This window comes from Protomyctophum bolini (genome assembly GCF_963924005.1).
Source record: "Protomyctophum bolini genome assembly, chromosome: 18".
Lineage (NCBI taxonomy): Eukaryota > Metazoa > Chordata > Actinopteri > Myctophiformes > Myctophidae > Protomyctophum > Protomyctophum bolini.
In genome coordinates, this window is record NC_137879.1 from 40,180,188 (window position 1) to 40,190,931 (window position 10,744).

Below are 10,744 nucleotides of genomic sequence, written 5' to 3' on the forward strand. Positions count from 1 at the left end.
GGACTTCAGACAAGACAAAAAGGGTTGGGTTTACCCGCCAACCAATAGGAGAGAAGGTCCGTTTGTTACGCTGCACTGGGCGGTCTTTTCACACTCTGTTGTTTTTTTTCTGCATAGTGCAGACACGGAAGAGGAAAGAGCCTATGCACTTTCGTAACGAAAATTATTTTATTGTTAAGTAAAGTAGTTTGGTCTGTTCCAGTAAGCAATTCAACAGGAAAATATAATCCCTGCCCGTCGTGGCCGAACAGAAAATTAAAACAAACGTTATAATTCAAGGTGCATGCATTTTATCATTCACTCCTAACCTAGCTCTGGTCTATATAGCCTAATGCTTATATAATTCAGGTGTCGCGTCGACTCCGTTCAGATCTCTCGTTCCACCTCGTATCAGTTTGTTATTCCACCCGACCCATAATCAATAGTTATCCGTCTGACTGCACGGACCAACGATATAAAAGGACATCAGTGCTTTACACAGAGGATGCGACATTATAAATGAAGGCCTACTTCAAACCATTCCATATGATTTGGTTGTTAAAATAAAATAAAACTGTTAATATGAATGAACATGTTTTCCGTTCGCATGGGCAGTGCGCATTGGACTGGATATTATGAAACAGTCGTAGCCATGACTTATATTTCTGAAAATGCTACTGCTCCCAAACAATCATTTTGGGCATGAAATGTTGAAGGATAAATGTAGATGTGATAATGATGTGCCGTGTTGGCTATGCCCAATGGGCCTACTGTACATTAGGCCTACTTCAGATTATGGTTCAAATATGATTCCCCCCCCTTTTTTTCTCTCTTTTTTTAATAACATTAACATCGAGGTGTCCACTGGCAATGCCAAAGCAGTGGCATGCACTCTTCAATCTGTCGTCTCCTCTCCTGAAGTAACGCTGAACGGTCGGACTGCAGATAGGAGAGAGCCGTGCGCCCAGGCGCAACTATAGGCTCCAACTTGGAGACGCATGTCATCTCTTATCCTATATTTCGCCTATAGCCTGCATCGACGTCTGCGTCATGGCTAACAGCCTGAAATGCAGCAAGTCGTGTGTTGTGGTAAAATGGATGCGCTTTATTAAAAATAATGGAGTCGTTGCTAACAGAAAATATTAATTTTCCACAATGATGCCATGCTTAGTCTGCGTACCTGGAGGCTATATACATACACACGGAATCAGTGCCAGACTTGGCACCTACTGTGGTAGTGGTACTGATAAAGTGGAGACGCAACACGTTGACACAACCAACAAGCTACTAGCTACTGTGTCCCGCAGCTAACAGCGTAAGGACAACAACAGGGGCAACACGTGGATCTGTTTCCGCATGTCCTCGCACCGCCCAGATTCCGCAAAGCATTGTGGTCAATTGATGCGACAAACGACAAGACAGATGAAACCATAAAACATTGATAAGACGCTTGTCTGATAGGTGTGACAGGCGCCTTAGACTTATTTGTCTCTTCCTCTCGTTATAGGTACCAGCAAGTCAACATGGACATGGACTGGACCCCGTGTGTCGTGCATACCTTACAGCTTGTGGTCCTGATTAGGGTTGGGATTCGGAACCGGGTCCGTTTCAGACCCGGTTCCGACATTGCGGATCCGGACCCGGTTCCATTGTTTTTTTATGAACGGTTCCGCAAACGGATCTCATCAGTCATAATTTAGCTCCGCTGTGTCTGTGCATGCATGCAAGCGGCTGTGGTGACGTCACGTCACCTACAACAGTCAGTGGGAGAGGGGGATCTGGGACTCGGAGAAATGAGGAAGCGGCACGCCCACATGAAGCAAGCGTGTGTGTAACCGGAGCGAGCGAGACAACTAGAGGGGAAAAATGTCTAAAAGCCCGCAAAAAAGTAAAGTATGGTTACACTTCCACAGAGAGGCAAATGCTTTCCATGCAAAGTGCATAAAATGTCAGTCCATCGTGTCATGTAAAGGTGGTTGCACGTCCGCAATGAGAATCTCAAGTCGATGCACGGCATTAGTCTAGGCACATGCAAAGTGTTTGATAGCCTTCGGAAAAAAGCCGTGCCCGGCCCCGCAGCAACACAGCCTTCGGGGGGAGAGGCTGATGAAGAAGACGCTGCCGACAGCGAGGCTGCTGGTTCACTTTCCCCAGGCTAGTAACATTAGATATTACTCATTTCTACTGAGCTTTTTATTATACTTTATTGTTTAACTGTTTATGGTGTTAATTTAGAACGCCAATGACTCGACGTCTGTCTGTGACAGTCTGTCTGATATTTTATGAATCACGTTAACAGTAACTAGAGCCATGAATAAAACAATCATTTTTCTCTGCACTTATTTACAAATTACTAGCAATTCAACTGCTTTTAAATTGGCTCTAAATTAATCGTTCATGAATATAATGTTATATTTTGTCTATAGGAAATACAGAAAAGGCCACCACCAGTGCATCAACTCCTTTCACCCAAGCAGCAGCTGGGAGGATGACGAAAGAGAGGACTGAAGAAATTCACCGTGCTGTTACGAAGTTCATTGTGATGGATGCACATGCATTTTCGACTGTGGAGAGCCCACACTTTAGGTGCATATTTGTGCATGCTTTGAATGATTGATTACTTTATATAAACAGTTTACAGAAAAAAGCACAGGAATGTACAGTTCAATACAAGGATTTATATCAAAGCACTGGCTTGTTTCCATTAACTGGTCATTCATATTAAATTAATCTGAACATGAATGACACAAATATACAGTACAAATTGCAATTATGTGGTGGTGGTGAAATTTAAATAATTGTAGTAATATTAGTACTGTATTATTTAGCTGTAGTAATCAGGAAATCACTTTTTCTTTTTATACTACTCAGGGAGATGTTAAAAGCTCTGAACCCCAAGTATGCACCACCATCCAGAGATGCCCTTACCAACACTTTTCTAGATGCATGGTATACCGTGGAGAAAGACAACTTAACATCAGACCTTACACAGGTCAAGAAGTTTGCCATCACTTCTGACGGTTGGACTGCTGTCACGAGAGACCACTACATCACTGTCACTCTGCACTATGTCGTTAAAGACCAGCTCCATCAAAAGGTCCTGAAGACCCAAGCAGTGTACGAAGCACAGACGGGACCAGTTGTGGAGAGAGAGATCGAGTCCATCTTAAAAGAATTTGGCTTGGACCGGAAATCTATCGTTGGAGTCACTGTGGACAACGCCTCCAACATGGATGTGGCTGTGAAGAGGCTGAAGGTCCTCAAAGTTGGATGCTTTGCACACACATTAAACTTGGGAGCACAAAGGGCCTGCAGTGTTGCATCTGTGAGCAAGTGGGCAGCCAAGATTAGAGCAGTGATCGTTTGGACCAGGAAGACCAGCATGGCCAAGGTGGTCATGAAAGAAAAGCAGCATTTCCTTACTCCGAGTAAGTCGATTTTTAAAATGTATTGTTAAATGGTTAAAATGTATTTCATTTGAAATTTCACTTAAGAATGAAATGGCATTTATATTAGGTCTATGCTCTCTCTCTCTGTGTGTGTGTGTGTGTGTGTGTGTGTGTGTGTGTGTTATTTCATTTCAGAACTGATTCATGAGCTGGTGCTTGATGTGAAAACCCGCTGGAACTCTACCTACTTGATGATCGATAGGTTCATAGAGCAATACTCAGCCGTCCAAGCAACAGTTCTGGATCAAAGAGTTAAAAAGGGAGCAGAGAAGTGAGTATAGCATTTAAAAAATAATTGTGTATATATATATACACACACATTTATAATGTATTCATTGTAATTATGATTTCCCTAACCATTTCAACATATACTGTATTTTTGGTAGATTGGACAGAATCACAGATGATGACTTGAGGAAAGCACAGGAGTTCACCAAGCTTATGGGAATCCTCTACACCTGCACCCTGGCTGCATCGAGCGAGAACATGCCAACATGTGGGCAAATTCTTCCCATTCTGAATAAACTGGAGGCTCACTTTGCAGTAAAGGATGGAGACTCCACCTTTGCCATCACTATTAAGGAGAAGGTGTGGACTGATCTCTCCAAGCGCTACAAGGTATTCAAATGGATCAAATTAAATACAATTGGCCATCTTGTAAATGAATAGTATTACTTTACAAAGTTATACTGTGCATCTGTTCTGTTGTGTGATTTATAGGATGTTGACATATCAGAATTTCTGGAGGAGGCCACTTCAATGGACCCAAGATTTAAGTTTAAAGTGGACAACGATGAAGTCTGGGCCCGGCTCAAGACGGCAGCAGTGAAGATTGCGAGTCCAGACGAGGCAGCAGAGCACCAGGTAAAAATATGAAATTAAGGTAAATGAGTGGCAACAAGGTACCGTCTAATAGCTGTCAGCCTAAAGTGAACAATTTTGTATTTTAGCTGCCAGTGGCAGGCGGACAAGAGGACGGTGCAGCAGCAGCAGAGAGTGAGACCACCACCCAGGGCCAGAGCACTGTTTCTGAATCTGATCAGATTCACACGGACGAGGAAGGGGAAGAGGAGATTGATGAGGTAAGGATTAACAACATTTTCATTTTCTTGGGAACACTTTCTGGTCATATCATATCAAAATCATCACCAACAGGAGGATGTTTTGTCTATTGATATTTCAGACACAGAGTCAGCAGCATCCCAGTCCTCAGATAAAGAAGAAGAAAATATCACCGCTAGAAGAGCTCTTTGAAGAGGAAGAGAAAGCTGTTAGAAGGGAAGCTGAGACCATGCGCCCCCTGTCATATTCTGAGAGAGCAGAAATAGAAATAAATCACTACAGGAACCTGGCCCCTCTGGCCATTGGCACAAACCCTGCTGCTTGGTGGTGGAAGAATAGGGATTCCCTCCCCATGCTGTATGATTTGTCTGCAACATATTTGTGTGTACAAGCATCATCGACACCATCAGAGAGAGTGTTTTCAGTTGCAGGAGACACCATTAGCGAGGAGAGGTGTAGGATTCGTCCAGAAGTCGCAGATAAGCTAATTTTCCTGCGAAAGAACTGTTAGAAGTTGCATGCTTGGCGGAGGGTGTGTAGAGACCAGGATCACATTAGATGATTGAGACAGGGGTGAAAAATGGGTTACAAAAATATATAATAATAAAAAAATAAGTTGCATGCTCTCACTCTCAGGCCTAAAGCAATTCAAGTGCAATTCAACAGTAGTGCCTTACTGTACCTCATTTTATAATTGTAACAGTGCAAGTGTTTACTGAAATATCTGCCAGTGCAGTAGTGCAAATGTTGTACCTGTTTGTAACTGTATGTTCATTACAGTATGTTCATTTAAACAAGAGTATACTGTGTCTGTGAGACAAACTCTTAAAAAAGTGCTGTGACTGCTGTCTGCCTACCTCAAAATTGTAAAGTACAATTTCTGTGCAATAAAGTGGCTTTGTATTATTGAATTTGTGTTTATTATGCACTACTATAATACAAGTATAATCTATGTCAGAAAAAAGGGGAAAAAAGATATATTGGGATCCGTTAAGGGATCCGGGAAGGATCCGGAACCGTTAAAATCCTAACGAATCCCAACCCTAGTCCTGATGGTGCAGAAGGAGGCTGCTGTCAAGAGAATCCTCGAAAAAACAAGACATGTGGTGAAGCTCTTTCGCAAGTCCTCAGTTGCAACACAGAAGGTAATAGAGAAGTGCGGCCTTGTTGTTCTAAATGACTGCCCCACACGCTGGTCAAGCACATTCAACATGATTGCACGACTCCTCAAAATCAAAGTGGAACTGTGCAAAATTGCGACTGACATGGGATGGGACACCTTGCAAGTGAGTGAGTGGCAAAAGCTTTCTTCAGTGCATGAGCTACTGCTGCCTTTTGCAGAACATACTAAAACCCTCCAGAGTGACACCACATCAATGTCCCTAGTGGTCCCTGCCATCTTTGATCTGCACAGCCACCTTACAGAGTTCTCACAAAGCTCTCGCTACAGAGACCTCGCCACTCTTGCAGACCACATGAAAGCAAATCTGAACGAGCGGTTTGCTCGCTTTCTCGATCCAGACAATGAAAAGTTCTCACCACTTGCAGCAGCTGCCTGCTTTGTCAACCCAACTGTCTGTGAGATCCTTCTTAATGTTGACATGGCTGGTGGAAATATCCAGGAACTGCTGAGGCAGGCAGAGGAGTATGTGGTCAAATCCACGCAGCCACACACAGATGACCCGTCGCTCTCGGAACAAGAAGATGATGCAGAAGAGGAGAATGTTGAGGAACCAGCTTCCACAAAGCAGCCAGTGTTCAGGTTTCTTTCTAAGTGCCGCACCACAGGAGCCTTGGCAAGACCTGGCCGGGCAACCCCAACCAGCATCAGGCAGCAGATCATCAAGTACAAGGAAGAACTTTCACATCCAAGAGGACACAGCGACAGGCTTTTGGCTGGACGAGAGTGACAGTTTTTACCACAGTTTAAAACCGTTTGCATTAGACTTGTTAGCTATGCCAGCTTCTCAAGCTTTCGCAGAGAGAGTATTCAGTGTCACAGGAGATCTCACAAGAGGCAAGCGCAACAGAGGAAGGGTCACATTGGAGCGAGGTGCTTTCCTTAAGATGAACAGAAACAAATAGTGTTTTCACTGCTACAGTATTTTTCTTTATTTTTGTTTAACCCATTCAGTATGGGAACCCCTTTTAGTGTTTAAGCATTGTTATACTTTAACTGTTGAAAAATAGCAGATCTACAAGCTCGAGTGCTGCGCTACAAGCTTGTAGATCTGCTATTTTTGAAAGATCTTGGAATTTAATTATATTCTTTCAGAGCGAACGTTTTTTGCTCAAATCTTTGCTTTGCTGGAACAACAGATTTCCAGATTTGGGGTCCAGGGCCAATTACAATACATTATAATTCTAGGGGTCCTTGACATGACATAGTTTGAGCACCCGTGACTAGTAGAAACATAGGTTTTTCAGAAAACCTTTAGGAGAATCCATTTGTAGAAGGTGCCTCAGGTCTAAATGCTTAAACCATTGATGAGAGTTCTTTAATTTAATGTGATATTTACACATTTGCACTATTTTTTCCATACTTGTTCAGAGCCTGAGGTCAGGACACTGGTTATATTTTTCACTTCAGGAATATTGTATTTGCAATTTAAGTTTTAGGTTGATTTTATTTGAACAGTAAGTACAGGAGTGTTTTCCATCCATTTGTGCAATAGCATAGCATTATATATTTTTATTTACATTTGAAAATGTACTCCGAGTACTCTGATGGTGTAGCCTTAGCAGACAGTGTTAGTCGGATGCTCAGTTTTGCTCACCATTTCTTTGCACTTTTTCTTGTATAGTTAAGTATAGTACAGTATAGTATAGTCCCCTCCAGGTTTTAGACTTGTATAGTATAGTACAGTTTACACTTACAGTATAGTATAGCCCTCTCCAGGTTTTAAACTTGTATAGTATAGTATAGTATAGTATAGTATAGCCCTCTCCAGGTTTTAGACTTGTATAGTATAGCATAGCCCTCTCCAGGTTTTAGACTTGTATAATATAGAGAATTGCACTTTATTTTTGACAATGTTAACATGTTCAGAGTTATGTGGTTCTATTTTTCAAGAACATTGTACTTGAATGAATGTCAGATATCTGCAGTATGCACTGTTACTGTTAGTCATACTATTGCACTTTTCTTCTTGTTTTGTTACTAAAAATAAAATGAGACATGTTTCATATTACAACTAAATATGTTTCTGTATTGCATGTTCAAACCTAAAATGTATTTGACTAAGACTAAGACTAAAAGACTAAGACTAAATCACAAAGACTAAGCCTAAAAGACTATGACTAAATCACAAAGACTAAGACTAAAAGACTAAGACTAAACCACAAAGACTAAGACTAAAAGACTAAGACTAAATTATTTAGATATTTCGTCGACTAAGAATTTCAGAAGACTAAATGGGACTAAAGACTAAATGTGTCTTATTCAAAAAAGACTAAAAGACTAAGACTAAACCAAGACTAAATTATTTTGATATTTCGTCGACTAAGAATTTCAGAAGACTAAATGGGACTAAAGACTAAATGTGTCTTATTCAAAAGACTAAGACTAAATCTAAATATGCTGAAAAAAACATCACTGAGTCAAACAATGCAGCTAATTTCATTCATAATATTAATTCCACAGATGGCTCCTCGGCCGCCTCCAACGTAGCTGCTTCCGACCAGGAGGAGGAGGAGGAGGTTGACGGGTCGGAGCCAGAAGCGGGGGAAGAGCGAGAGGAGGAGGAGGTGGATCCGGGGGAAGGACCGTCGGGGAGTGTGCCTACGGCAGCGACCGAGGCCGCGAGTTGGACCGGGGACCCCGTCGAGCACTGTCCAGGGACTGGGATGGCCCGTTCCTGTACATACAGCAGGCGGGGTTCCAAATGCTTGAGAACACCCTGGGACGGCTCGTTGCCTCACATGAGCGGGCCGCCGAAGCGCTCGAGCGCAGCGCTAAGGCTATGGAGCGCTGCGCGGTAACGTGGGAGCGGCTCGCTCATGTGGGGTCGTTAAGGCACCCTCCACCTCCGCCCGCACCTCCAGCCGCACCACCACCAGCACCACCGGCACCGGAACCTCGCTCTTCCCCCAGCACCACCAGAGTGGCCCGTCGCCGACTTTATAGTTCTCCGACTCCTGGTCGTTCCCGTGGCCGAGGTCCACGCCTGCGTGGGCAGAGGCGGAAAAAATGATTGACCACATGCACGAGCACCCTTTTTTTTTCTTCATGTTTGATATTATTAAAATTTATTTTTCTAAGTTTACAGCAATATACTGTCATTATTATTTGCAATAAACATTTCTAAATACAAGCTTACCCGTTTTCTGTGCGAGTGAAACTCAAGTTCAAATGTGTTCAAGGAAAGAACAGGTCATCAGGGTTTAAGTTCAACTGCAGGAAGACAAGGGAGACGTTAATAGTCTGGCAAAATGGAACAGCTTTCTGTGCATTTAATTTATTTCAGAATAAACACACCTCCGCATGTGAGTTGCAATTGCAAATCGAGAGAAGGGTCTCGGAGCTGTTTCCCGGCGAGGGCCTTGATTGTACGAAAAAAGTGTGCATGATTTCCAGCAAATGTCCACAGTCCTTCAAACTACAAAGTGCTTCCAAACTTAAATGTCACTCTTATTCCCGAAATCCAAATAAAGTCACCTTAAACAAGCTAACCACTTTTAATCTATTAAAAAAAAAAAAATTGCCAAATATAAAAACAAAAAATGACAAAATGAGTGAATAAAAAGTGCAATAAAGACCTGAATGCTTGTTGAAGTTCCTCGATCAGCTCCTTTGCTCTGCAGGAATGAGTGTAGGCCTAAAGGGCCATATACGCACGGAATGCGTGCCAGTATGTGGAGGCTACATACTGTGAGCTGGCGTCTCCCGTCTGAAATAAATCAAAATTACGATAGGCTAAGAAAAATAATAATTAATAATAATCTGTTTGTAGTTTGCTTACCAGGCAACTAACGGCGAACGCGTCGCACCAGATCATCTGCCACCTGGTCCCTCGCTGCCTTTGCGTTTGCCCGCTGCACTATATTCTCATCATTTGGAGCTGGTACATGCAGCTCTGCTTGCTCTCTCCGGTAATGATCCAACCATCTCTCCTCATCAAAGCCTTCTAGCACCAGTCTATGACGCAGGCATATGTTGTGCAACACACAGCATACGGAAAAGAATGATGCTACTTTCTGAGGGGTGTATTGCAAGACTCCACCTGACCTGTCCAAGCAACCGAATCGCTTTTTGTTCGCTCGATTACCACACGCGCCTGTGAGTGTTTTCTATTAAAAGAAAACTCACGCACCGTTGTTGGCCCCTGATATGGCACCATCAGCCAGGTTTTTTGAGGATAACCATTGTCGCCTAACAACCACCTGTCAGGAGGGGGGTCCCTCCCGAAGATTGTAGGTTTGACAGAGTTATCCATGATGTAGGTGTCATGGCTGAATCCAGGAAAGTTTGCACATACATGTGTGATGTGTGAATGCATCGCAAACTACCTGGACATTGATGGAATGGGTTCCCTTACGGTTCACATAGGCTACACTGTTCACATCCGGAGCCCGAATCTGGATGTGCGTGCAATCTATGGCACCCAGAACTCCAGGGAACCCATACTTGTCCAGGAATTCCTGTTCCACCCTATGTTGGCTTTAAGGTGTTGTGGGAAACGTGATGAACTCACGGGCGTGTCGGAGGAGGCTTTTCGTGACCGCATCTATAGCCAGACTTACGGAAGGTTGTGACATTCCTCCAAGTGAGCTGAGGTGAGTTTGGAATGCATAAAAATATAGTGCAACACTGACTTTAACAGCAACTGGCAAAGCAAAGGGACAGGTGACATCGGGCTCGATGTCGTGGCTGACCAAATGGCAAATGTTGGTTACTGCCTGACGGGAGAGGTGCAGCTCAGCTCTGCATTGTGTCTCTGTGAGATAATAACAATATAGGCCTATATATTTAAAAAAAAAAAATATATATATATATATATATATACACACACACACACACACACACACACACGTGCGCACACACAGCCTTCATGAAGTTGGATTACCAAATAACAAAGAAGAAGGCTATGGCCTATAGCCTATATAGGCATATACCTGTCAGTCCTAAGTAATTCCTTTGTTGTCTGTAGACCCTCTCAGAACGGCGGCGGCGTCTCTCGTACTCTCTGCCGAGTATATACTCCATTGTTCTCTCTCAGGCTGGACATGTGAGAGTGGTGGTATTTAAACTGTGA

General features: G+C 43.1%; 1 long non-coding RNA gene across 1 annotated transcript; it reads right to left on the bottom strand.

The window, feature by feature from the left end:
• Nucleotides 1-8,533: 8,533 nt before the first annotated feature.
• On the bottom strand, nucleotides 8,534-9,602 carry LOC308332964. The gene is made up of 5 exons (XR_013965771.1): nucleotides 9,452-9,602; nucleotides 9,249-9,379; nucleotides 8,968-9,031; nucleotides 8,810-8,883; nucleotides 8,534-8,656 (listed from the first exon to the last, which is right to left on the bottom strand). It is a non-coding gene; the product is annotated as an uncharacterized lncRNA (long non-coding RNA).
• Nucleotides 9,603-10,744: the final 1,142 nt, after the last annotated feature.